Below are 26,183 nucleotides of genomic sequence, written 5' to 3'. Positions count from 1 at the left end.
CCCCCAACCCATAATAAAAGGCAGATATTTATTCTGACCACCCATGAAGGAAGGTAGGGATGAAAGACTCTACCTTCTACTTGGTGTAACCCTTTGTGCCTTTCCCAACCATGGAAAAAGTGGCAAATGCCAATTCATCCCCGCAAAAGAATGACATGACAGAAGCCAAGAGATGAAATGGGGCAAGGGAAGCCAACATCAGTGACCATGATGAATCCAAAAAAAGGAGCCTGAGATCCAACTGGAGCTAGTCATAAACCTCAGAGGCTATTAAAAGCAAAAATCAACTTGATTATCTCATCAACTTCCACAGATTCAATTATCATTACCATATACATGATTCTCAAACCAGAACTCAAAGAACGGATGAGGAAAAATTAAACTTATGATGCAAAGTTTCTGTAAAGAATCAATAAGAAATATTTAAAAATTTGAAATACAATAGTCCTTAAAGGAAGGAAGATTTGGCAGATGAAAAGCAAAAGGAATTGAAGGTAAAAGAACACATGAAATGGACAATTTTGATTGTATAAAATTTAAAATTTTTTGCACAATGAATATACCTAAAATTAAAAGAGGTAAGAGCAAAAAATAATTTGTAGCAAGTTTCTCTGATAAAGGTCTCATTTCTAAAACACATAGGGAACTAATTTAAATTTATAAAAGCCATCTCCCGATTGAAAAGTGGTCAATAGGCAGTTTTAATAATTAGAGAAATTCCTATTAAGAGAACTAAGATTCTATCTCACATTTATCAGAATGGCTAAGGTGACTCAAAAAAAATAAGGAGAAATTCTGGAGGAAAGTGTGGGGAAACAGGCACATCAACACACTAGTCTTCAAACTGTAAACTGGTCCAACCATTCTGGAAATCAACTGGGAAAACCAAAAGTTATTACACTGTGACTCAGCCATACTGCTCTGTAGTCTAGACCTTAAAGAGATGAAGAAAAAGGAAAAGTCCCTTGTGTACAAAAATATTTATAGCAGCTCTTTTCAATGGGAACCAAGAAAGTGTTCCTCAATTGAGGAATGGCTCAACAAGTTATGGCATATAAATATAAGGGAATAGCATCGTGCTGTATGAACTGATGATGGGAATGGTTACAAGGAAACCTTGGAAGACTGAAATAAATGGAAGCAAAATGAAGTGAGTAAAACCAGTAGAACAATTTATACAACAGTAACGATAATGGAAGTGACAACTATGAAACACTTGGGAATTCTGATCACCACTATGACCAATCATAATTCCAAAGGACTCCTGAGGAAACACACTATCCACATCCAGAGAGAGGTAATTGCCTCAGAGTGTACAATGAAACGGGGAGTGGGAGGGCAGCAGAGGGGAGGTAGATGGGCATGCCAATGAAGGCATTTTTTTTGCTTGACTATACACAGTTATAATAGATGTTGTTTTTCTTATTTTCTTAATAGGTGGGGTAGGGGAAAAGGGAAGAGGGAGGATTTGATATTGAAAATAAAATTCAGTTCAAAAAAGAAAGATAAGGAAACAGAAGGGGAAAAAAAGAATGCATGATCTACTTAAGACAAAGCCACTAACCTCAAAGTTAAGATTTACAACAACTTAGGGATCATGGGTTTTCCCAGAAGAATATGACTAATCAAAACCAAAAAGAAAAAAAGAAACCCTCAAGACAAAACCCAAACCCCATCATACAGGGAAAAGTACAAGAAAAGTGATAAGGACTTCTGTATTTAAAAAACATTAAGCACTAAGAATAAAAAAATAGGGCCTCGCCTACTAGAAGGAAAGGAACCCACTGAAGGGCATTCCCACGAGGAGTGGGCTGTATAAATACCTATAATAGGAAACATGGACTTGCCTTAGGAAGACTTTAATCAATGAACAATTATCCATTAAATTCCTACTATGTGTCACATACCATAGTACATAATGAGATACAAATACAGTGAATGAAACAATCTCAAGAAGCTTACACTGTAACAGGGGAGACAAGTAGGCCACATATAATCAAATACAGAATAATAAAATGTAGCTATTAAAAGACCATTTGTTATCTCCACTGACCACAATTCCACCTGAGGAGAAGGCATGTGAACTCTTGGAGACATTTGGTAAGCAGAAGAGTAGGTTCTGAAGGGAGGTATGGAGGCAGAGTCTGGTAGAGCTGGATCCCACAATTAGGAAGGCAGGGTAATTTCTACCATCAGCTTCTGCTTTGATTCACACTTTTACTTCACTCAGAAACTGAGATGTTTAAGAGTGAGGCATAGCAGAAAAAAAGAATGATGTGGTAAGATACAGAAAAGCAATAACTGAGAAACGTGTTAGAAGAGGGAACTCAAATCCAGCCCCTAACCTATTTATGTTCCTTTATACAAAAAGATTAAAGAAATAATAAACAACAAAGCAGAGAATAACACTTCAGAATAGAACAGAAAGAGAATTAATGATACAAAACAAGTTAAAGAAAGTCTTCTTGGAAAAAAAAAAGCATAAAAGAAATTGAATGAGGGGAAGAAAGGGAAGTTGAGTTACTAACTGAACTAAGGGGAAACGGGCAAAAAAGGAGGAATAAACATAAATACACAAAAGGAAGAAAAATTAAAAAAAGAATTGATGAAACTGAAATTGAAGACTGAATCAATGGGACTAGAGTTGCATTAAAATCATTTGAGCAAAATTAATTATGAGGAGAAAAGTATAAAAGTGGAAGAAAAAAATTTTAATTATATTTTAGAACAGCAATACCAGAGACACAAATGGAGGAAACGATTAACTTTGATTACTTTAAAAATGAATGGGCTAAGTAAATGAAATTGAAAGAGCACATGAAAAAAGAAAACATGCTCCCTGCCCCCAACAATGAACCCGTATTCCTATCTTTCCATAGTCAGCATAGTGCTGACTACATCTTCTATTTTGAAATGAGTTTTGGTCAGATTATCTATCTACCCACCTTTCTACCCATATACATACAAAAATATGTGAATATATTTAAGTTTAAATATCTCGAATCCAAAGTTAATACAAGAGATTTGATGTAAAGAAATGTTCCAATTCAATTGCTTCCCTTCTTATCCTGGATAATTTAATTTTGTTGTGTAGATGTTTTTAAATTTCTTTTAATCAAAATAATTTCTTTTGCAATTGCTTCTATCACTTGTATAAATCCCTACCCAGAGCCATAACAAGTTTATAAACTGCTGTTTACTTTGTTTTATTGTATAATTTTTAGTGCAAATACCACATATCCTCTTTGAATTTTTTGGGAAATACTGTCACGGGCAAAGTCCACCCTTGCCCGAGGCTCCGGGGTATCCCGACTGGTGGCAAACGACAGGTCAACAAAAATAACAAACGGGAGTTTCCCGATGTCTGATCTTTCTACCCATTCTCTTGGCACACAGTCACACAAAATCAAAGAGAGATCATTGGAAAAGGACACATCAACTTTTAACAAATCACTCGATTCACATTCTGGTTGCACACAGGTGGCTTAATTTTCGCATGACCCTGGGAGACGTTTGGAGCTGCCAAACAATCAAGGAAAAGGACGTACTGCTTTTAATAAAAGGGAATCATTAATCAGCAGTTCTCAGAAGACAATTCAACAATTGTGCCATGGAGGCTGAGGGTCTGGGAACACAATTCAGATTTAGATGGGTGGCTTCTAGGGAGTGACTGGGTCACTGAGGCACACTGAAGCTTGGCGTACTTGTGCGTATCGCCTGGGCCTCTAGGCTCGATTTGTGTGCTGGCTCCATGAGAAAGCTGGGGGCTTGACCTGTCGCTGCGCTTTTGCTGGGAATTATGTACCTAAGTAAAAGTTACCCCATGATGTCTTTTGGGGATCTTTGGGGGAATTAGGGGACACGTGTTTTGCTCTTGCATTCTTTCTTTTGAGACGAGGAGGAATAATAATCATGTCAATTCATAGGTGAGGGGCATGGATGAAAGAAGTCACGTAAAGGGGGTTGGGTGGGCAGTCACATCTCGCCAAGGACCACTCTGTGGTCTCCCCAGCTACCACACGTGACTCTGTCAAGGCGTCGTGGTCTGATGGCTCCCAGCAAAATATGGCATGAAATATTGGTCTAATTCTAATTTCAACCAGACTGTATCTCTGTTTTCCCAGAAATTTCAATCAAATAGGGAGTTTTTTAAAAGTAATTTATGTTTTCTGGTTTATCGAACATCGGGTGCCTGAGTTCCAGTAGTTCCAACTGTCCCTTAACTGTTCCACTGATCTACCTCTCTTTTTTTTCATCAACACCCACATTTTTTTAATACCCAAATTTTTTGATGAATACAATTTTATAATATAACTTGAAGTCTGGAGGTCTATTTCCCTTTGCCCTTGCCTTTTTTGGGGTTATTTCTCTCAAGAATTTATTGTTGTTATTAATGACAAGAATAATAATATCATTTTAAGATTTACAAAGTGTTTTACAAATATGACCTCATTTTGTCCTCACAAGAATCCAAAGGACTAAATACTGTTATCAGTCTCTGGCCTCACGGAGCTTACATGTTGCATGTTCTCAATAAAGTATATGCAAAATGGGCGGGTGGTGATGGTGGTAGGGAGCACCAGGAGCTGGGGAGAAACCAGGAAGTTTCCTGTAGAAAGCAGAACTTGGGGAAAGGAAAGGAAAGGGGGCAAGGGTGAGAAGGAACCGCATTCAAGGGATAAGAACCATTCAGTGCAAAGGCAGGCGCCTGAGGAGCAGGAACAAAATCAAGCCAGCTAGTGTCTGAGGGCATGAAAGAGAGGAATGTATAATAAGCCTAGAAGATACTGGAGTCTTTTAATACTGAATAGGGGAATTTGTATGTGAACCCAGAGTTAATTAGGGAACGTCTACACTTCACCTAGTACAGTGAGTAAACATGATCACTCTTGAGTTAGGAAAATCACTGGCAGCTGTATGCAAGGAGCACTAAAGAAGGCAAGGCTGAGAAATCAATGAGGAAACTCCTGGAACATTCCAGCTAAGACATGATGAATAATAGAAAAAGGAGGACGTTGGAAGGGCGAAGATAACGAGTTAAGTTTAAGAGTCTGTGGCAAGGTGGCACAGTGGATAGTCAGCCTTGGAGTCAGAAGGGCCTGAGTTCAAATCCACTCACAGATACTAATTCGCTGTGTAATTGGACAAATCAATTAACTCTGTTCGCTTTAATTTCCTCATCTGTAAAACGAGTTGCAGACAGAAATGGCAACCCACTCTAGTATCTGCCAAGAAAACTAACTGAGTTCACAGAGTCAGATCCTGCTAAAACCACTGAACAACAGGGCATCTAGTTGGAAATAGGTGTGTCTGGGGTGAGGGCTGGGGCTGTAGAGTTCAGAATCATCAGCACAGAGAGCATCATTGAATGCATGGAGACAAAGCGATCCAGTGAAGCAGTCTGGAGGCAGAAAAGGGCCAAGGGCAGGGGGAGCAAGGATAGAGACCATCATGAAGGCTCAGAGCGGCAGACAGGGGTGGAGGCTACAGAGAGGTCAAGAAAAGGCCACCAGACTTGGTCATTAAAAGACCATTAATGCCTCTGGGAGGAGCAATTGTTGTTGAATTTGAGAGTAGGAAGACAGTGAAGGCACCTATTGAAGGTGGTCTTTTCAAGGAGCTTAATCACAAAAGAAATGAGAGAGATGGGAGGGGACAGGGGGAGTAAAATATGGGAAAGAAACAGGCATACTTGTAGGGGAAGCAACCATGGAAAGAATGAAAATAAATGAGAGACTGGGAATGAAAGAGGGGGCAAGTTGCTGGAGAACACAGAACAGACTGAGATCACTTGTCCTTGCAAAGCGATTTTGCCTTGACAAAAAAGTCTGGAAAATGGGTGGGATTGAGAGAAAAGAAAATCCTGTTTTGAACATATTCAGGAGGCAGTTATACAAGACTAGAGCTCAGCAAAGAAACTATATGTGTGTATACATACATAAATATATAATATGTGTGGGTGTATGTATATATGTGCATATATATGTATATCTATACATCTATCCATCAGCTAAATAGTATAACATTGTATGTATATGTAGTTACATATATAATAGTTATATAGAACTAGAGCTCAGCTCTAGAGTTTATATATGTTTAATTATGCATCTGTATATATATTTATTGGTTACATAGAGATAAGTGAGTTGGTGAGATCAAAAACTGAACAAGTGTAGCCAGAAGAAGGTCCTAGATCAGTGATGGTGAACCTTTTAGAGACCATGTGCCGTGTGCCACCCCCTGCACCATATGCCATGCCCCACCCCACAGACCAAGTGGTACATGCAACCCTCCCCTTACCCACACAGTCGGGGAGGAAGTGCTCCCATTGGGCTGCTGGGCAGAGGGGTAGGGAGGGGAGGAAAGGAACAGCTCCATCCTTTCTAGGAACAAACTCTAGTGGGGGATGGTGCATGTGCCCACAGAGAGTGCTCTGCATATCCTCTTTGGCACATGTGCCATAGGTTCACCATCACAGTCCTAGATAATCTTTTCAAGTACTAATATGAGTCTGAAACAGGAACTATAACTCCCCTAATGCATAGAATGTGTTTAATTATGCTAAATTCTGTTTAGTGTGAATAGCAAATCCTGTGAAATGGCCATGTGTAGTCAAGTTCAGGCTATTTCAAATTATAATTATGCAAAATATGGTCACTGGTTTCAGTCCAATGAAAATATGCACTGCATAATCAAATAATGCAACTACTTCACAATGCTTGTGGACTAAAAAAATTCTACTCATTATATCACACTATACAATCTTTCTTCCTCACTTCTAGTCTACAAAATGAAGAGAAGAATTCAAATGATCTCTAGATCTATTATCCTACCTTATGCTTCCATATGTAGAAAATAGAAAGTTTGGATTTCTTTTCATGATGGTAATGTAAAAGATCTAGAGAGGACCCAGCTCTCTCAAGAAATTTCTAAGCAAAGTTCTAAAAATGCTAAGGAAAACAGAAAAGAAATAGCAGTAAGTCCAGTCATATATTCCAGAACTATGCCAGAAGCCTACAAGTAATTCTGGGCATTGGCAAGGCAAGGCAAGAAAATGCCAGCATCATAAACTCAATTCTAAGTTCAATAAGACCTCAGCTTTGGAGTCGCATGAGACAGAGCTGAGCCCCCAGGACTCACAACCAGGTGGAGAGAAGCACATAATATACACTGTGTCCTTCTAAGACACATCAAGCCAATGTCTCAGCCCCCTGCAATGGAGACAAAGCAGGAGTCCTGAAATCAATATTCCTTATTGGAGCCCTTCAAAACAGAGGGACTGTCACGTGGGGCCCAGAAAGGGCAGGTGAAAGAGGCCTGAGGCCAGTGAAATTGAGGACACCCAGCTAGAGACCATTATGTGGACACAACAGGGGATAAAGGCAACTACTAGTTATATTTTCTGATTAAGAGGCAGCCAAGGAAAGGATAAGATCAAAAATCAAAATGGACCACCAAAAACCAGGCCCAGAGCCAGGGATTTTGGAAGAAGCTGGGCCTCGTCCTAATCTCTGGAGTTCATTCATTACCTCCTAAAAGAAAATGCCTGCGTGAAAGCATACACAAAAATGTCAGAATCAAGGAAATGCTGGATGGAGAAGGCAATAGCACAAAAGGCCTCAGGAAGGACATAGTAGTTGAGCATTCTTAGGAAATCCAGGATTGTAAAAGACTCCAGAGGTGCTGAAGGTAAAAAATGCTCATTTAGTTCTATAAAAGGTTTAGCTCTCTGTTGGGAAGATGATCCCTAATTATAAACAAATCAATTGCTTATAATATGGTGTGTCACTATGTTTTTCACACGATTTTCCTTTAAGAACTGCTCTTCCCCAAACCTAGAAATGTTGTTGACAAGAATCAATGTAAAGTTCATTCGCTTGTCATACACCAAACGCATCATGACTGGGTTTCCTGCCTGTTCTCCAAAAATCCTGGGGCAAAGGGAAAATGCCACCGCATTGCACGCAATGGCCTCCCTGGTCTCCCTCCTCGCTCTCTCCTGCTTGCTCTTCTGCCTCCCAGTCGGTTGCATTTCACACAGCTCTCCTCCTAGGGGGAGGGCGGTTCCATCAAACCTCCAGCCTCCTTCCTGTCCCACGAGAAGGGGAGCACCAATTTCCCCCCAACTCCCAGCACTTGCTGCTTGCCTGAACTGCCGAAGGCCCTGGGAGAAGGCTGGCCTGTTTGCACAATGAAAACCGCCTAACAAGCACCCTGGTCCCAGCATCCCCATCTCAGGAGTGTGGCCGGCCCTCCTCTATCTCTACCCTGGCTCTTTGTTCCCGCGTCCGGCAGACAAGGCCTTGCCCTCCCCACAGCGCAGCCAAACCAGGCGTGCGCACAACAACTCTCCGACGCCTCCCAGGCCCCGAGGCTGCTCTCCCACATCTTTTCTGCCCTCCTTTCACCCTCAGAGATGAGAACCTTCCCTAGGGTTGGGGGGGGGGGGGACATTTGCCCCGGGCTCCTCCTCCTCCGCTCCTTATATCGAATCACTCTACGGTCCTTCTGCCATCATTTCCTGGACTCCGGTCTCAAGAATGACGCTGCCTTTCCCCTTGCCTTCTATATACCACAGTAATCCAGCCCATTGGCTCCAGAGGGAACTAGGTGGCCCACTGAATAGAGCCGGTGGGCCTCAAGTCAGGAAAACACCAGCTCAAACCTAGCCATGGGCACGTCACAGCTGCATAATGAGGAAAGAAGAGCACCTCCCTGCCAGGGCTCTTTGGAGGATTCAGCGGCCTCTCGGCAGAGCACCTAGCATACTGCCCGCCACACAGCGGGCCCTTCATAAACGCTTGTTCCTTCCATCCTTGCACTTGTACTGTACTTTGCCCCTCACTGAACTCATTCCCTCACACTCCGCTCTCCATGGCGACCTACTTCCTACAACCATGACTGTGCTCTTCGTCTCCAACAAACCTTTCCCTCGAGCCATCTGTCCCTCCCAGCTATACCTAAAAATCTCTTTCCTTTTGAAGCTAAACTCCTTGAGAAGGTTCTTCCTTGTCCTTTCTTTGCACGTTCTTCTGAACTCTGCAGTCTGGCTGATGCCATAAGTAAACCAAAACGGCTCTTTCCAAAATGACCAATAATTTCTGAATTGCCAGACCTAATGGCTTTTCCTGAAAGACTTTTTCCCCCATACAGTTTTGTCTTCTCTGACTCTGTCAATCAGTCCAGTCTCCTTGCCAGGTCCTAAGTGTGCCACTCTTTCCTAGTTTCTTCTTATTTGACTGTTCCTTCTCGTATCTCCTTTGCTAGAACTTCTTCCAAGGAATGCCTTCAGACTTTGAGTATCTCATAGGACTCTATCCTAGGCCCTCTTCCCTTTTCTCTCTATACTATTTCACATAGTGACCTCATAAACCCTAAGGGATTTAATTATCATCTTAGTTTGATCATTCTCAAAACTATTTCTCCATCTCAAACCTCTCTACTGACTTCCACTCCCTTATCTCCAACCACCTATGGCAAATTTATAATTAGGTATCTTGTAAATATATCTTAAGACCAAAATGTCCAAAATTTAACTTATTACCTTTGCCCCTAAACTCTCCCTCAACTTTTCTATTACTGTTATGAGCCATCACCTTCCATCCACTCACCCAGACTCAATCTGTCATTTTCAACTCCTCACTTTATCACCTTCCATATGCAATCTGTTGCCAAGACCCAGAAATTTAATAATCATAACATGTCTCACATGGGCCCCCTTCTCTCCTCTGATGCCATTTTGGTACAGACATTGTAATAGATAATAATAATAAATACAAGCTGTTTTATTTGTCTCTGCCTGTCTCTTGATATTTGGTATTTGCCATCACTCACAGAGTCCATTTCTTGCTCTAAGTTTTCGTTGTTTCTCATCTTTTTACTCCTAATTTTAACATCAGTCTCTTTTTCATTATTTCTTCTATCTCTATGTACCAAACTACATACATTATTCATTTTTCATTTCTTGTAAATCTGTTGCCTGTTGAGTGGATTTCAGTGTACAATGCTGACAGCAAGTGGGATTTTGCTTTTTGTTTTTTGTTTGTGTGCTTTTGTTATTACTTACTTCATATTTCTTTTTTTAGAAAATAGTCTTCGATCAGGTGTCCTGTCTTACAGCAGAAAAAAACATTGCCTAGTCTCTCTCTGCACTGTTCTTGGCTTGTAAGCGGATTTCGTGTATGTCCTAATAGTATTCAACTTTTTGATTTCTTCAATCTCCTTATCTCTTAAATTTTTTTGTGTTTCTTCTCATTTTTCCTTTAAATCTTGCATCTGTTTACTTTGCTCTGTATGATTGTCATGAATATAAGTTGCCGTATCACATAATTCAATTAAACTCACTGTGTCATATTTTAGAAAATAATGTCTGAAAAAGTTTTTTAAGTGTGGTGTGCAACCTTTCAAAAACTGTCTCCATACATGCAATGTAGACTCTTCTGTGTTTGCCTCTCATTATCTTAGCTGTTTGTTTGGGAATCACAAATCTGTAGATATTCTTAAGATAAGTCAGTATCTGTATTGCAGCCATGGAAATGATATAAATCTCTGTCAAAATCTTCCAGAGAACAGTTTCTTTTTGGAATGGCAACTGGAGTAAGAACACAGTGGTATTACTAATATATTCCATTGAATCTATTATCATGTTGGTCATTTTGTTATATAATATGTTATAGATCCAATATCCTGTAATGGTTGCCAGCGCAACTACCCCACAGATCACTTTTTTGCTATTGTTTTAGGAATTGTAAAGTTCAGTCCCATCTGGGGTGCCAAATTGTAATAGATAATAATAAAGGACTATATTTGATGGTAATTGATAACCAATAGATCAGGTAGTTATCTTCTTTTGCCTACCCTCCCTTCCTCCTGTTTCCTCCCTCTTCTCCCAGCCTCCCTCTTCTTCAGCCTCTTCAGCTTCCCCTCCCCCCTTTCTTCTGACTCTTTCTAAATCACTCAAGGTGAGCTATGATATTCAAATGAAATAGTCTTTCTCTTCTTTATCTTAAGTAAGGGGTTTAATTGGGGAATACAGGAAAGGGTAGAGAATGGAGGTAAGAGGGATGAAGATTTCCCTAAGCCTTAGGTTGGAGGATATTGGGATAGAGTCAAATTGAGAGGAATTGTCCTTCCTTTTCCAATCTCTAAGATCAAGAGAACCACCTCTCCTTTCTGTCTTTCAAGGTTAAAAGACATAATCCTTCAGTTGGTAGTTCCTTCCTTCAACTGCTTCTCCTGGTAACCTTCCAAATGAAGCCTTCCCTTCGTTCGATTGACAGGTCATCAGCCTCCACTTCTGCCCTTTGCATGCTTCCCAATTCCTCTCTTCCACAAAGTTCACATCACTCTTGGGACTGTGTCAAGGGCATATGTGTTTGGTCTTCTTTCCATAAGTTTCTTCCCACTCCAATCCATCCTCCCATTCAGCTGCCAAAATCATCTCAACAACATGCAAATCTGACCGTGTCATCACATAATCACCACTGGCTTCCTATCACCTCTAAGATAAAATGTAAAATCTCTTGTTTGGTAAAATCCTTCCTAACCTAGATGATTCCTACTATTCGATTCTTCTTTAATCTTCTACCCCATCATGTATTCTGTAATCCAGTGATCTTCTTGGTTGTTCCTCACACAAGACACTCCATTTTTTGCCTCCAGACATTTTCACTATCTGTCCTCTCCATGTCTGGAAGGCTTTTGCACCTCATCTCTGCCTACTGGCTTTCCTGGTTTCCTTAAAATACCAGTTTACAAGAACCATTTCCTGACCCCCCTTCATTACAGTGACCTCCTTTTGTGAATTACTTCCAATTTACCCTTTATACAGTTGATATATAGCTTTTTACAACTCATCTACAGCATTATACTAAGAATTCCTTGACTACAAGGAGTGTCTTTTGCTCTTCCCCTACGCTTAGCACAGTGTCTAGCACATAATAGGCACCTAACAAACGTTTACTGAATAACTGACAAAAAATCCAGAGACCCTCAATTCAAAGAAAAGATACTGCAAGCAGCTAATTGCAAGGAGTTCAAGTAGCAAGGAACATAGTCGGGATAACAAGAGAACATGCTCCAGTTACCATATAAGGGGAGAAAAATTTTGGAATATCACAATAACAAAAAGAAAAAGACTTACAATCAAGAATAACTTACCCTATAAAACACAGTTAATCCTACAAGATAAAAAATGGATCTTGGGCAGAATAGAGGACTTCAGGGCACTCCTGATGGGTAGAATCTTTCAAATGAAAACACAGGAAATCTAGAAAGTAAATACATTCAAACAATTAGAAGGATCTAAATGATGAAGTGTTTACATTATAATATAGAAAAATACAAGTATCCCTTCAAAATCTCAACTATTTTTAGGGTCACAGGGATTAAAGTGAAAAAGAATACTGAGCCTTGGAACAGTTCTTATTCATATTACAAGTTTTAAGGGAGAAAATAAAATGAAAAGAATAAGGAATAGTTTAAGAAAGAAACAAGGAAGAAGGTGAGGAGTAGATTTAAGAGTTTCATATAGTTGAGAAGCATGAGAAGAGTATTCAAAAACAAAGAGGGGGAGAAAATCTCTTCAGCCTCACTAGAAGTAGATAAAGGAGGGTTGAGCACACAAACACAGAATTGTATGCAGAAATGCATTAAGCTCAACAGGGGAACAGGCAAGGACAGAGATAGGATAGTGAGAGAAAGCATAATCAGAAAGGAATTTTCAACTTTCTAAGACAGATGAAAAGAAGAGAAAATGTCAGAACCAGTGAGCAAGGGGGTAAAAAAAAGTGTCAAGGTGAATTGTGGAAGCCCTAAGTTTGCCTATTTCCCTTGGGAACTTGCCTTTAAGAGAAGTCCCAAACTGACTTTGTTTTAGACTGAACAAGGGATCTCCAAGCTTCCATTAAGTGTCCTGAATAGGAATAATAGAAATGCTCCAATCCTCCATCACCCTTTTTTGTCTTGGAAGTTTCCTCCATTGTATCAGAGATCCTTTCCCAAGAAGATCAACACCTGGCAGGAACCATCCTTTTTGTATCCTGATACCACTCTCGGATACCTTAGTATAAATTGTCAGTGTATATTTACTGTACTTAATTCCCCCAAAAGGTATGAAAGGCCCCAAGTTCTATTGTATGAGGCTGCTTTGATGGCCAAATATTAAGGACCTGTCTCTTTCCTGACTAAAGATTCTGAACACTTTAGTGGTTCTATGTTTTACAAAAGTCGACAAGAATATGAGGCCCCAAATAGAATCAGAACACTTCATCCCTTTGGTTTCACCACCTTTTTCTGTATAAGGAAGCAATAAGACAAAGCTAGAAGGGAAATAAAAGAGAGTATGAAGGAGAAAAATATAAGATTACAGATAAATCAACAAAAAAGGGATATCATTTTTTTTACAGTACTATTATACAACACTTTTATACCATAATGGGGCAGCTGGGTGGCTCAGTGGATTGAAAGTCAGGCCTAGAGACAGGAGGTCCTAGGTTCAAATATGGCCTCAGACACTTCCCTGCTGTGTGACCCTGGGTAAGTCACTTGACCCCCATTGCCTAGCCCTTACCACTCTTCTACCTTGGAACCAATACACAGTATTGGTTCCAAGATAGACGGTAAGGGTTTAAAAAAAAAAGTACCATAATAACATAATGTTATATATGTACCACATGATAGAGCAGTTATAGGTTCATTATGTTCCTTTCAGAGCTAGAGAAATGCCACACAAAAAAAGAAAAAGAAAAAGAAAGGAATAACAAATTTGAATTTGAATAGAATTAGATAGCTACATCTCTGGTGATCAGTGAATGGGAATAAAAGAGGTATACATATTTGTGTCAAAGTACAAAAAACATAAAAATCTACTGAGTGCAATAGCATAAAAACTTCATAAACAGATGCAGAAAAGCAGAAATACCAAACACAACCTTTATTGAACATATTGAAATGATGATGATGACAATTGAAGAAAATTATCAAAATTAAGTTTAGAGATTAAATAATTTGAGACTAAAGAATGAATAATAATTGAAGAATAAATTATTTATTCTTTATTGAAGAATAATTGAAAAAAAGTTGATCATTTCAAACAAAACAACAAAAATGTATCCCCATACAAAACTTTATATCCTGAAAGGATATTTCTAAACATTTATGAATAAAAGAAAGAATAGATGAATTAATTTATCAAGTAATTAAAAACAACACAAAAAACAATTAAATTAAAAATAGGAATTCTGGAAAAAAGTAAAAATCAATATGCAATTTTAAAAATTATTCAGAGAAATGTTTGATTTTTTACAGGGAAGAAAAACTGAATTTCCTATTCTTCCTTCCTTTCTTTCTTTCAAAGAAATCCTTACCTTCCAGCTTAGAATTAATACTAAGAATTGCAGAAGAGTGCTATGGGCTAGGCAATTGGGTTAAGTGACTTTCTCAGTATCACACAACTAGAAAGTGTCTGAGGCTACATTTGAACCCGGGACGTCCTATCTCTGAACCTAGCTCTCTAGTCACTGAATCACCTTCCTACCCCACTACACATATTCTTCCAAACTTCTATGAGACAAATATAGTCCTAAACCATGGGTAGATGAGACAGACAGATAAAACTGTACATTAAAAATATTTAAAAGGCTATGGTAATAAATTTAAAAATTTATACATCAGTCATGGGACCAACAAAATGGAAGACTTGACATTTTCCCTGATCTCCACAAACTCTTAAAATTCTCCAAAATAGAATCTATGCACTATATAAATGGAGATTTGAAACTTTGACTTCCTTCCCCAGAAGTCCTTAGTGTATCCCAAAATTCCCTATAATCCCGCCTGTGTCTCCACGTCAGTGAGATTACATTATTGGCATTTAACTGGCTGTAACTTCTCCCACGCCCTCGTTGGCATGATGCCGCTATCAGCAGTGATGGGGGCAAGTTGGGGATTTTGAAAATGGCTAACCTGCCATGGGCATGTGGTTTTTATTTTGTATCCTCTTTATTCCTTGATTTCTAATGATCACTTAATAAATCCCTTAAAAATAATTTTTTTATTATTTAAGATTTAATTTTAAATTTTACAGCACCAAAGCTAAAGCAACCTCAGGAACAATGGGAACCCAAAAAAGAGAGATAAAAACAAACAAACTAAACTAAAAGCTCAATATCTCATCTGAGTACATAGAGCAGCCCCTAGTCCCCCAGGCAACATATTCCTGACAATGAAGCTACACTAATCCAACTCATGGGGTTGCAGCAAAGTCAACTCTATATCCTGATTTCCTGTCCCAATTTTATCCGGGAATTTTGCTGAGACTTCAATAGTCAGTATTGTTAAACTGGAAAAAACAGATCTATTAACTAGTCAGAAAAACCCCTCTTTAATTATGGAGAGTTCGCTGCTGAATTAGGCCTCCTCCCAGAACTGTATGCTACAAATCCTCAGAGTCCCCAGACTCTGGCAGCTCTGGTCACTAAATTCCTGGAAGGGCCCCCATGCAAGCGAACTGAGTACTGAGGATGAAAGAACATATAGTTGATTGACTTTACAAAGGTAACAGAGAGTGAGAGGTTGACTTTTTATGAAGGACACCAAAGGGAAAGATCCAGCCAAAGGGCTGGGCTAGGTAAAGGACTTTGGCCTAAGGGGAGAAACCATTGGCATGTAAGCCCTGAAAGGTTAGCCATCTCTACCTAAACTACTTTAAGGTCTATTGTTACTCTGAAATTAGTGGCGTTCCATCGGGGAGAAGAAACTCTCAAGGAACCAAGTCAACCTTGAGATTTTCATCTTCAAGCTCACTAACTGGGGAGTCATCAGGTATCACGAGGCCACAAATGTGGGGGTTTCTAGGTTACACGTGAACAGTATCATAGCAGCATATAATAGAAAGGATTTCTGCAAGAGAAAACATAAACCGAGAGCACAGGGCAGGACACGTGCCTGGGAATGAAAGGACTCAACAGCTTCCGAACACACGATTCCCACCTTCCCAGAACCTCAGAGATACAGAGTCCAAATGCCTGGAATCACGCCTCAGGTACAGCGCCATCAGCCAAAGAACGGAGAAACAGGAGAAACAGGACGAGGTGCCAGGTTGGAACGTAGGTGCAGGGATGCGGGGAGCGCTACTCAGAACTACACTGAGATGGCTGGAAAGAGTCCAGCATCCATCTGGGGCAGTTTTGTCTCTCTAAAGTCACCTGGGGCTGAATCTAGACGAAGGAGACAAAGATCAACACAACTGCAACAGGGACAACACAAAGGCAACAAAGAGAACACATGACAAGACTGACAATGGCCTGGCTACAGACAAGCTTTCAAAAGGACAGTGCACTGTTGGTAAGAACACACTGCAAAAACATTACTATAATCAATAAGAGAGCCTGGCAAAGAAGGCTTTTGCAAGCAGACTGAAGAGGAAGCATCCAGATGGGAGTTTCTAAAAGATATCACACTGTACATTTCAATGGAAAAGGTTTGAAATCAAGTGAGTTTTGTATAGGAAAATATGGTAAGTTGGTAAGTATAAAAGGTTAGGAATATAGGAAGAGTCTTTATCAATATAATACACAGCATATCAAAGAAGAATAGTCAGTTCTAAGTAGCTAATACATATAATACTCAATGTATAACAGTATAAAAGATAATTAATTCAAAGGGATTTTATATCCACATTACAGGAGTGTTTTACCCACTACAGGGGGGAGTATTTTATCATCTTTCTAATAGGTGACTACAGTAAGGCATGTAAATATAATGTATATATGTAAATTGTGTAGGTATGTAGATATTCTTACAAAACAGGTTTCTTGCAGAGTTTTGTTTGCATAGTGTTGTGTTGTGAGTTGAGTTTGAAATGGGTTTTAGATAGGATTTTTTTTCTGTAGTAGAATAGTTAAAAGTTTGCAGTTTTTCTTTCTATAGTGCTGTAAGATAATTTGGAATATTTTATCCTTAGGTAAAAATTGTATTAGAATAGGAAACGTTGCTTTGTTTCTATTTCCATAGTATTTATAAGGTGAATTTTAAAGTATTACCTTTAGATAGAATTTCATTTTCTGTACTAGTGCAGGTTACAAAGTGTAACAAATATTTGTTAATTAAATAAGCAAAAAAAGATTATGAGGGGGTCTTCCAGGTAAACATGTTGGCAGTCTAGACACAGGACTTTTCCTCTCCTCACCACCTACCAATATATAGACTACATCAAAACGCCAAAAAAAAAAAAATCATATGAACGAAGGGACTCTACAGTAGGGCACAGCATTGAAGGTGCATGGGATTTGGGCATTTCCACACTATAAGGAGGTGAAAAAGCTTCCACCAAAACGCAAACTGATTCACCCTCCCCTACCCAATCTAAGGAGTCAGAGTCAGAGCCAGCGCGTGCTAGAATCAGTGAGTGAGTGAGGGGCACCTCTGGGTGGGCAGCTGACTGAGACCACCGAGGACCTACCCCTGAGAGCAGCTAGACCTGAGGCCCCAGCAGGCTGAGGATCACAGACCGTGCACGCCAGCAGGGAGATAGCACAGAGAGGGGCAGCAAACAGTGGAAGCTGCAAACTAAAGAGCTGGCCTCAGTCAAAATTCTTGCCTGCCCATCTCACTCAGATCTCTAACTGGAAAGGGAAGGAAAAACTACCACAGTAATGGCAAACAATGCCCAGGAACAACTTCCCAACACCAAGAAAAACAAGATGGGGTTAACCCTGGATAATTTTTTTGGAGGAAAAACTCAGGCTACAGAGGAAATAGAAGAGGAAATACAAATAAATGCATCAAAACCTTCCAAAAGAAATGGAAATTGTCCAAAAGCTCTTGAAGAATTTAAATTGGAGCTTATCAAAAAGATGGTAGCCTTCTGGCAAGAAAAGTGGGAAATAGTTCAAAAAGAAAATAACAGTTTAAAGAACAAGAACTCCCAATTGGAGAAACAGCTGAAAATCACAAAAGGCAGGATAGACCAAACCGAAAAGGAAAATCAAAAGATTATAGCAGAAAACCAGGTCTTAAAGACTAGAATTGGGCAATTGGAAGCCAATGATCTCGCAAAATAGCAAGAATTAATAAAGCAAAGTCAAAACACTGACAAAAATAGAAGAAAACATGAAATATCTCACTGACAAGATGACAGATCAGGAAAACCAATCACAAAGAGACAATTTGAGAATCATTGGTCTACCTGAAAACCCAGAAATAAACAGAAATCTTGACATCATACTACAAGAAATTATCCAAGAAAACTGCCCTGATGTTCTTGAACAAGGGGGGAAAATAGACATTGAAAGAGTTCATAGAACACCCTCTACACTAAATTATCAAAAGATAGCTCCCAGGAATATAATTGCCAAATTGAAGAGCTACCAAGCTAAGGAGAAAATTTTACAAGAAGCCAAAAAGAGACAATTCAGATATCAAGGAGCACCAATCAGGATTATACAAGATCTGGCAGCTTCCATACTAAAGGACTACAAACTTGGAATATGATATTCAGAAAGGCAAGAGAATTGGGCCTTCAACAAAGGATCACCTACCCTTCAAAATTGACTACATGCTTCCAGGGGAAAGAATGGGCATTCAACAAAATAGATTATTTCTAAGTATTTGTAAAGAAAAGACCACAACTAAGTGGAAAATTTGATATCCAAACGCAAAAATCAAGAGAAACATGAAAAGCTAAATAAAAGAGGGAAAAGGGGAAAAAATTTGGTGGTTTTTTTTAGTCAAACTTTCTTCTTTAAGGGATTCAGTAAGATCAAATTATTAGTATATGGGAAACTTGTTATTTGTAACTCTCAAAAATTATATTCACTTTTATAGTAATTAGAAGATTCATTCACAGCAAAAGATTGGGATAATAAGTAGTATAAGATGATATGCAAAAAAAGAAAGAGGGGGAATCAAAAACGACACCAAGAGAAACTTGGAGAAATAAGATAAATAGGATAATATATATAATATATATCACACAAAGAGGCACATGGGAAGGGGAGGGGAAGAATACTATTATAAGAAGGAGAGGAAGAGAGTGCTAACAGGTAATACTTAAACCTTACTCTCAGTGAAATCAATTCTGAGAGGGAAGAGCATCTAGACGCACTGGAGTACTGAATTCTATCTTACCCTACAGGGAAAGTAAGAAGGGAAAACTAAGGAGGGTAGGGGGTCAGGGAGTACAAAAAGGGAGGGAAAGGGGGGGGGGGAACTGAACACACCCTTAAGAAAAAGAAGGGAACAAAAAGCAGGGGGGGAAGATAAGGAAGCATATTATGAGTGGAAGTTAGGGAGACTGATTAAAAGCAAACCACTGATTTTAAAGGATATAGCAAAAGAAGAAAGGATAGAACTAGGAGAGGATATCAAAATGCTGGGGAATACACAAGTGGCCATCATAACTTTGAATGCGAATGAGATGAACTCAGCCATAAAATGAAAACAAATAGCAGAGTGGATTAGAAACCAAAATCCTACCATAAGCTGTCTACAAGAAACACAAATGAGGGTAGACACTCACAAGGTTAGAATTAAAGGTTGGAGCAAAATCTATTGGGCCTCAACTGAGAGAAAGAAGGCAGGATTTGCAATCATGATATCTGACAAAGCCAAAGTAAAAATAGACCTGATTAAAAGGGATAGGGAAGGTAACTAACTACATTCTGATAAAAGGCAGTATAGACAATGAGGAAATATCAATAATCAACATGTATGCACCAAATGGTATAACATTCAAATTTCTAAAGGAGAAACTAGTGGAGTTGAAGGAGGAAATGGATAGCAAAACTATACTAGTGGGAGACCTGAACTTACCACTATCAAATCTTGATAAATCAAATTAAAAAATAAATAAGAAAGAGGTAAAAGATGTGAATGAAAATCTTGGGAAATTTAGTTAATAGATATGTGGAAAAAAATAAATAGAGACAAAACTGAATACACCTTCTTTTCAGCAGCATATGGTACATTCACAAAGATTGACCATGTACTAGGGCATAAAAACATGGCAAACAAATGCAGAAAAGCAGAAATAATAAATGCAACCTTTTCAGATCATAATGCAATAAAAATAATTAGTAAGGGTACACAGAGGGCCAGATCAAAAATTGGAAATTAAATCATATGATTCTCAAAAACTGGTTAAAGAACAAATCATAGAAACAATTAATAATTTCATTGAAGAAAATGACAATGATGAAACATCCTTTCAACATCTATGGGATGCAGCTAAAACAGTACTCAGGGAAAAATTTATATCCTTGAGTTCATATATTAACAAATTAGGGAGGGCAGAGGTCAATGAATTAGACATGCAAATCAAAAAACTTGAAAGCAAACAAATTAAAAACCCTCAGATGAAAACTAAATTAGGATCCTAAAAAGGGAGAAATTAATAAAATCAAAAATGAAAGAACTATTGAATTAATAAATAGGACTAGAAGTTGGTATTTTGAAAAAAAAATAGACAAAGTACTGGTCAATCTAATAAAAAAAGGAAAGAAGAAAGCCAAATTAACAGTATCATAGATGAAAAGGAAGACCTCACCTCTAATGAAGAAGAAATAAAGGCAATCATTAAAAACTATTTTGCTCAATTATATGACAACAACTATGACAATCTAGGTGATATGGGGAATACCACAAAACCTACTCCACCAAAACTGTGAAAATACTGCAAGTTGCCAAAAAGAAAAAAAAAATTCAAGTATTCAGTAATTAGGATCACATACAATTTAGTGTCCACCAATATAAAAAGCAGAGCTTGGAATACGATATTCCAGAAGGCAAATAATATAGTCTTACAATCAAGAATTACTTACAGATTAAAAGTGATTATAACCCATCAAAAAAAGTATAGCTGATCTAAGCATCAGAGATGAATGTGATAAGTTATATCCCACTTTGACCATAGGAACCACAGTTAGGTCATTCAGTAAACACGCATTTATTAAGCATCTACTACTATACTAAGCACTAGGAATAAAAGAAAAGCAAAAGCCCATCCTTGCTCTCAAGGAGCTCACAGTCCAATGAGGAGAGATATCAAGCAAACAACTCTAGTAAAACAAGATATATATACAGGACGAATTGGAGACAGTCAAGAGAGAAGGCACTAGCATTAAGGGAAATTGTGTAAGACTTCCTAGGAAATGTGGAGTTTTGACTGGGATTTAAAGGAAGCAAGGGAGGTCAGGAAGTAGAAATAAGGAGCAAGCATTCCAGGCAGGAGAGGACAGCCAAAGAAAATACCTAGACTCAGGAAATGGAGTGTTTTATTGAGAAGAATGGCATATCCATTGTCAAAGGTTGAAGAATACCTGGGGAATAAGGTATAAGAATATTAAAAAGGTAAGAAGAGTCCAAGTTATAAAGTCTTTGAATATCAGAAGATTTTATTTTTGACTTGGGAAGTGATAGGAAGCTTCCTTTAGAGTTTAATAAATGGGAGAGGGCAAAGTGTTCCATGAATAGACTTTTTAGGATGACTGATTTGATCTCAGTAGTAGACAACTGGAGTGGGAAGTGACTTAAAGAAAAGTAATCAGTCAACTACTAAAGTTACTGCAATAATCCAGGTGTGAGGTGATAAGGGCACTATCATACTGGTAGCAGTGTCTGAGAAAAGAACAGACCTATAGGGGGGAGCTGGGTGGCTCAGAGGATTGAAAGCCAGGCCCAGAGATGAGAGGTCCTGGGTTCAAATTTGACCTCAGACACTTCCTAGTTGTGTGGGCAAGTCACTTGACCCCCCCATTGCCTATCCCTTGCCATTCTTCTGCCTGAGAACCAATACACAGTACTGATTCTAAGATGGAAGATAAGGGTTTTTATATTAAAAAAAAAAAGAACACACATACACATGCATGCATGTGCAATGTTACAAACATAAAATAAAACTTGGCCTACGGATTGAATATGGAAGATGAGAAAGAGAGTGAGGAATTAATGATGACATCCAAGGATTGGAGCCTGGGTGACTAACTGGGAGGATGAGCACTTCCTTACTCATACTCTAAGCATTTTGTGTAAAAAAGAGAAGCTGTATAAGGTGCTGTCCCTTGGGGGAAGGGCTGAAGCCGAGGGTATGAATAAGAATGGAGGCAGACACCAACAATATTATCAATGAGCAAGCTGCACAGATCAAGCTCCAGCTACCTAACTTCACAAGGACATGAGGCAGTTAGATAACCTTAAATCAACAACACAGGAGTTAGAAATGAATATAGAGATTAGTTGAGAGAAAAGCCAGGGATCACTTAGAGCTAGCGCTCTGAGCACAGATCACTCTGGCTTGAGGATAGAAGATTAAGAAGAAAAGGTGTTTCACAGAGATAAAGGACATTCCATGAGAAAGCTGTTCTTGGCCAGAGGCCAAGCTCCAGGTGGGAGAGGGACAGGTGAAAGATAATAAGGGGTCTCTCTGTGAGCTGCTTGTATTTATTGCCATTGTGATGCAAAGGTACGTAATACATATTAATGAAGACACAGTGGATTGCCATTGGTTTAGGTGTAAATTACTACAAGGCAGAGGCGTGGATTGTCCCAGCCAGGTGAGCACAAAGAAACCTGAGTTCATGCCTAAACCTTAGGAATGTTGGGATCAAAGGTCAATGCCTTTCTTGCCATGCGCAGGACTGAGCATGCTCTTTCCTAAGACAATCCTTACAGATTAATTATCTACCTTGTGCATACACAGGTGTGGACTGTTACAGAAGCTATATCAAAATATGGAGAAGATTTTGAGCATCTGGACTCAAAAGGCACATTGGACCAAGCTGATGTAGAGGAGGGAGACATAATGAGAAAAATAGTTGGCATCATAAGGAAAAAGGATCCAAGCTCATACAAATTCCAAGAACAGACCTGCTCTTTCCTAAACTTCTTCCCTGGTTGTCAATCCATAAGCTATTATAATTATAATAATAATTACCCAAATGTCTTCAGAAAACTATATTTTGCCTCAACAATAGAGGACAGGAGTTTATACACAGATAAATATAAAAGTAAGACTACGCAGAAAATCTAGCCTCTGCCTAGGTGTTACACTTTTTTCCAAATTTGGAGTTTGAAGCAATTGTGATTGAATGAAATACTTTTCATATAAAATAAACTCCTAATTAGCCAGAGAAGGAAACTAAGTGGAGCTTTGTGTTCTTCTGTCATATTTTATTCCAACATTTCATAATTCCATTTGAGGTTTTCTTGACAAAGATATCGGAGTGGTTTGCCACTTCCTTCTTCAGCTCATTTTACAGAGGAGAAAACTGAGGCAAACAGGTTAGGTGGCTTGCCTACCATCACACAGCTAATGTCTGAGGCCAGATTTTAACTCAAATGAATTTTCCTGACTTCAGGCTTGTCCCCAGTCTACTGTACCATCTAGTTGCCACTGGATAGCATGTGTTGTATAGGCATAAAATAATTATTCTAACAGTATTACAAATTAGGAGCTTATTTGAGATAATCTTTTCTATTATTTTGTTCTTATTGTTTTACTTGGTTGCCTTTTAAGTAGGATTTCCTACTTTACTGTGCAAAACATATTCAAAAAAAAATCAATATCCAGTTGAGCTCTAGAAGCATATTAGGCTGCCCCCTTTTTGAATATTAAGAATCAATTGTTTCTCTAAAATCCTTAGGTCTGCCTGAATGAGATGTTTTATCAGTACTTACTCAAAGTTCTAAATAAAAACTAATACCTGGAATTAATTCTATTTTTCCTCCTTACTAGTCCTGAACTGTGGAAGGCTCACCTAGAATCTGGCCTCAGACACTTACTGTGTGAGCTTGGGCAAATCACTTAACCACCTGTTTGCCTCAGTTCCTCATGTATAAAATAAGCTTGAGAAGAAAATGGTAAACTGCTCTAGTATATTTGCCAAGAAGACCCCAAAAGGGTCACAAAAGGCTGAACAAGAGCAACATGGACCCCTTCAGTATGTTTTAAATGAATAAAAATAAAATACATAAGATCGTAAAAGAAATAAATTATAATGACACAGTAAAAAAAACAATAAACCCTTATCTGTGGTTTGTCAGAAATGATGTTCCAGAGAACATATGGCAAAAATTAGGTACAGATCAATATTTTACACACTATACCAATATAAGTTAAAAATGGGCATATGATTTAGACATAAAGGGTAATACTTTAAGTGAAGGAGGGGAACGTGGAATAGTTTACCTGTCAGATGTATGGAGAAGAGATAGAGAACACTGCAAGATTTTAAATGAACAATTTTGTTTATATTAATATAAAAAGGTTTTGTACAAATAAAATCAACATAACCAAGATTGGAAGGTTAACAACAAACTGAGAAAAATTTTTTCTAAGAAATTTCTCTGATAAAGATCTTATTTCTCAAATATATAGAGAGAACTATAATACAAGTCATTCCCCAACTGATAAATGGTCAAAGGATATAAACAAGCAATTTTCCGATGAAGAAATTAAAGCTATCAATAATCATATGAAAAAATGTTCTAAATCACTCTTGCTTAGAGAAATGCAAATTAAAACAACTCTCAAGTATCATATCACACCTCTTAGATTGGCCAATATTACAGTAAAGTGATAAATGTTGGGGGAGATTTGGCGAAACTGGGACACTAATGCATTGCTGGTGGAGTTGTGAACTGATCCAACCATTCTGGAGGGCAGTTTGGAACTATGCCCAAAGGGCGATAAGACAATGCAAACCCTTTAATCCTATAATATCACTACTAGTTCTTTATCCCAAAGACATTTGAAAAAGGGAAGGGGCCTATTTGTTTTCGTCATGGCAAAGAATTGGAAAGTGAAGGAAGTCCATTAATCATAGAATGTTGAACATATTGTGGTAGATGATGGTGATGGAATCCTATTGTGCTGTAAAAAATGATGAACAGGATAATTTTAGAAAGAACTAGAAAGATCTACATGAACTGAGGTAGAGTGAAATAAGCAGAACAAGGAAAACATGGAACACTTTCATAGCAATATTGTGGAATGATCAACTGTGAAAGAAAGCTATTATGTGCAATACAATGATCCAGAACAACTCTGAGGGTCATATGACAAAGGATGCTATCCACACTCCAGAGAAAGAACTGTTGGGAGTCAGAATACAGATCAAAGTATGTGATTTTTCACTTTTGTTTATTTGGGTTTTTGTTTTATATTATTATTCTCATAAAAATGATCAATGTGGAAATGTTTTGCATAATAATACATGGATAATCCAAATCAAATTGCTTGCCAGCTTCGGGAATAGGGAGGGAAGGAAAAGTGGGAGTCCATTTGAATCATATAACTTTGGGAAAATGTATGTGGAAATTTGTTATTATATGTAATTGGTAAAATAAAATATCTTTAAAATAATTTTTTTAAAATAGTGTTCATTCACTTTTTAAAGCTTTTCTTTGGGGGGGGGGGGTGCCACAGAGGGCAGAATGAAGTAGAAGAGTGGAGAGAACACACATGTTTGTTAAATATATATATAGTGAGCAGGTGTTTGTTTATATCCGCATTTTCAGCTATCCACAATAGGGCTTGGACCCTGCAGATACAGGGCTCTACTGAATCAATAATGAAAAAGAGATTTTTTTTTAAAGTTCACAGACCTCAGGTGAAGATGCTCTCCTCTGAAGTATATTAACATTTAAAATTACTATTGTTCTGAGGCTGTTCCCTAAATTCTGACCCTTTATTCAGTCTTGAATACAGAATGCTATTGTTTGAGAATATTAGAAATATAAACCCCAAAATAGTTTGTGTAAGTGAGATTTTCAAAAGTATGAGATTACCATTTTTTTTTACTTTTCTCTCTAAAGAGAAAAAGAAAAATGCTTGATTAAAAGCATGACTGGCAGGCTTGTACCCAAAATGCATTAAACAGAATTTCCTTTCACATAAAAGCAGCAAACAGTGGGCCACCAAGACACACAGAAGACACTTTAGGAGCTTCAAAAAGAAGGTAAAGGAGAGAGAAGAGAAAACAATGTTTTAAAGTTAAAAAAAAAAACAATTTTTAAAAAGAAATAACAGATAAAAAATATCAATGAGTTTTGTGTGTCTAACAAAAAACCTATGACCCAACAATCCTGTAGGGCTCAAAAAGTGACTTTCTCATGGTCATATAGCTGATAAGTAACAGATGGGATTCAAATGATTCTATCCAAATGATATAAACATGCAGTTTTTC

The 26,183-nt window shown here is 38.2% G+C and overlaps 1 protein-coding gene across 11 annotated transcripts in view; it reads right to left on the bottom strand.

Moving 5' to 3' along the window:
* PKNOX1 (PBX/knotted 1 homeobox 1) overlaps window positions 1–26,183 on the bottom strand; it is a 141,719-nt gene that overhangs the window by 63,805 nt on the left and 51,731 nt on the right. For 9 of the 11 annotated variants that reach the window (XM_007493192.3, XM_007493198.3, XM_007493197.3 and 6 more), the window contains exon 2: window positions 12,160–12,268. The exons of the other annotated variants lie outside the window; for them this stretch is intronic. The gene's annotated coding sequence lies outside the window, so the exon portion shown is untranslated. The remainder of the gene's footprint in view (window positions 1–12,159; window positions 12,269–26,183) is intronic. 11 annotated transcript variants of the gene reach the window in all.

The sequence above is a fragment of the Monodelphis domestica genome, chromosome 4 (genome assembly GCF_027887165.1).
Source record: "Monodelphis domestica isolate mMonDom1 chromosome 4, mMonDom1.pri, whole genome shotgun sequence".
Lineage (NCBI taxonomy): Eukaryota > Metazoa > Chordata > Mammalia > Didelphimorphia > Didelphidae > Monodelphis > Monodelphis domestica.
Note: the sequence above shows the minus strand (reverse complement) of the source record. Positions and strands in the feature narration are given on the sequence as shown.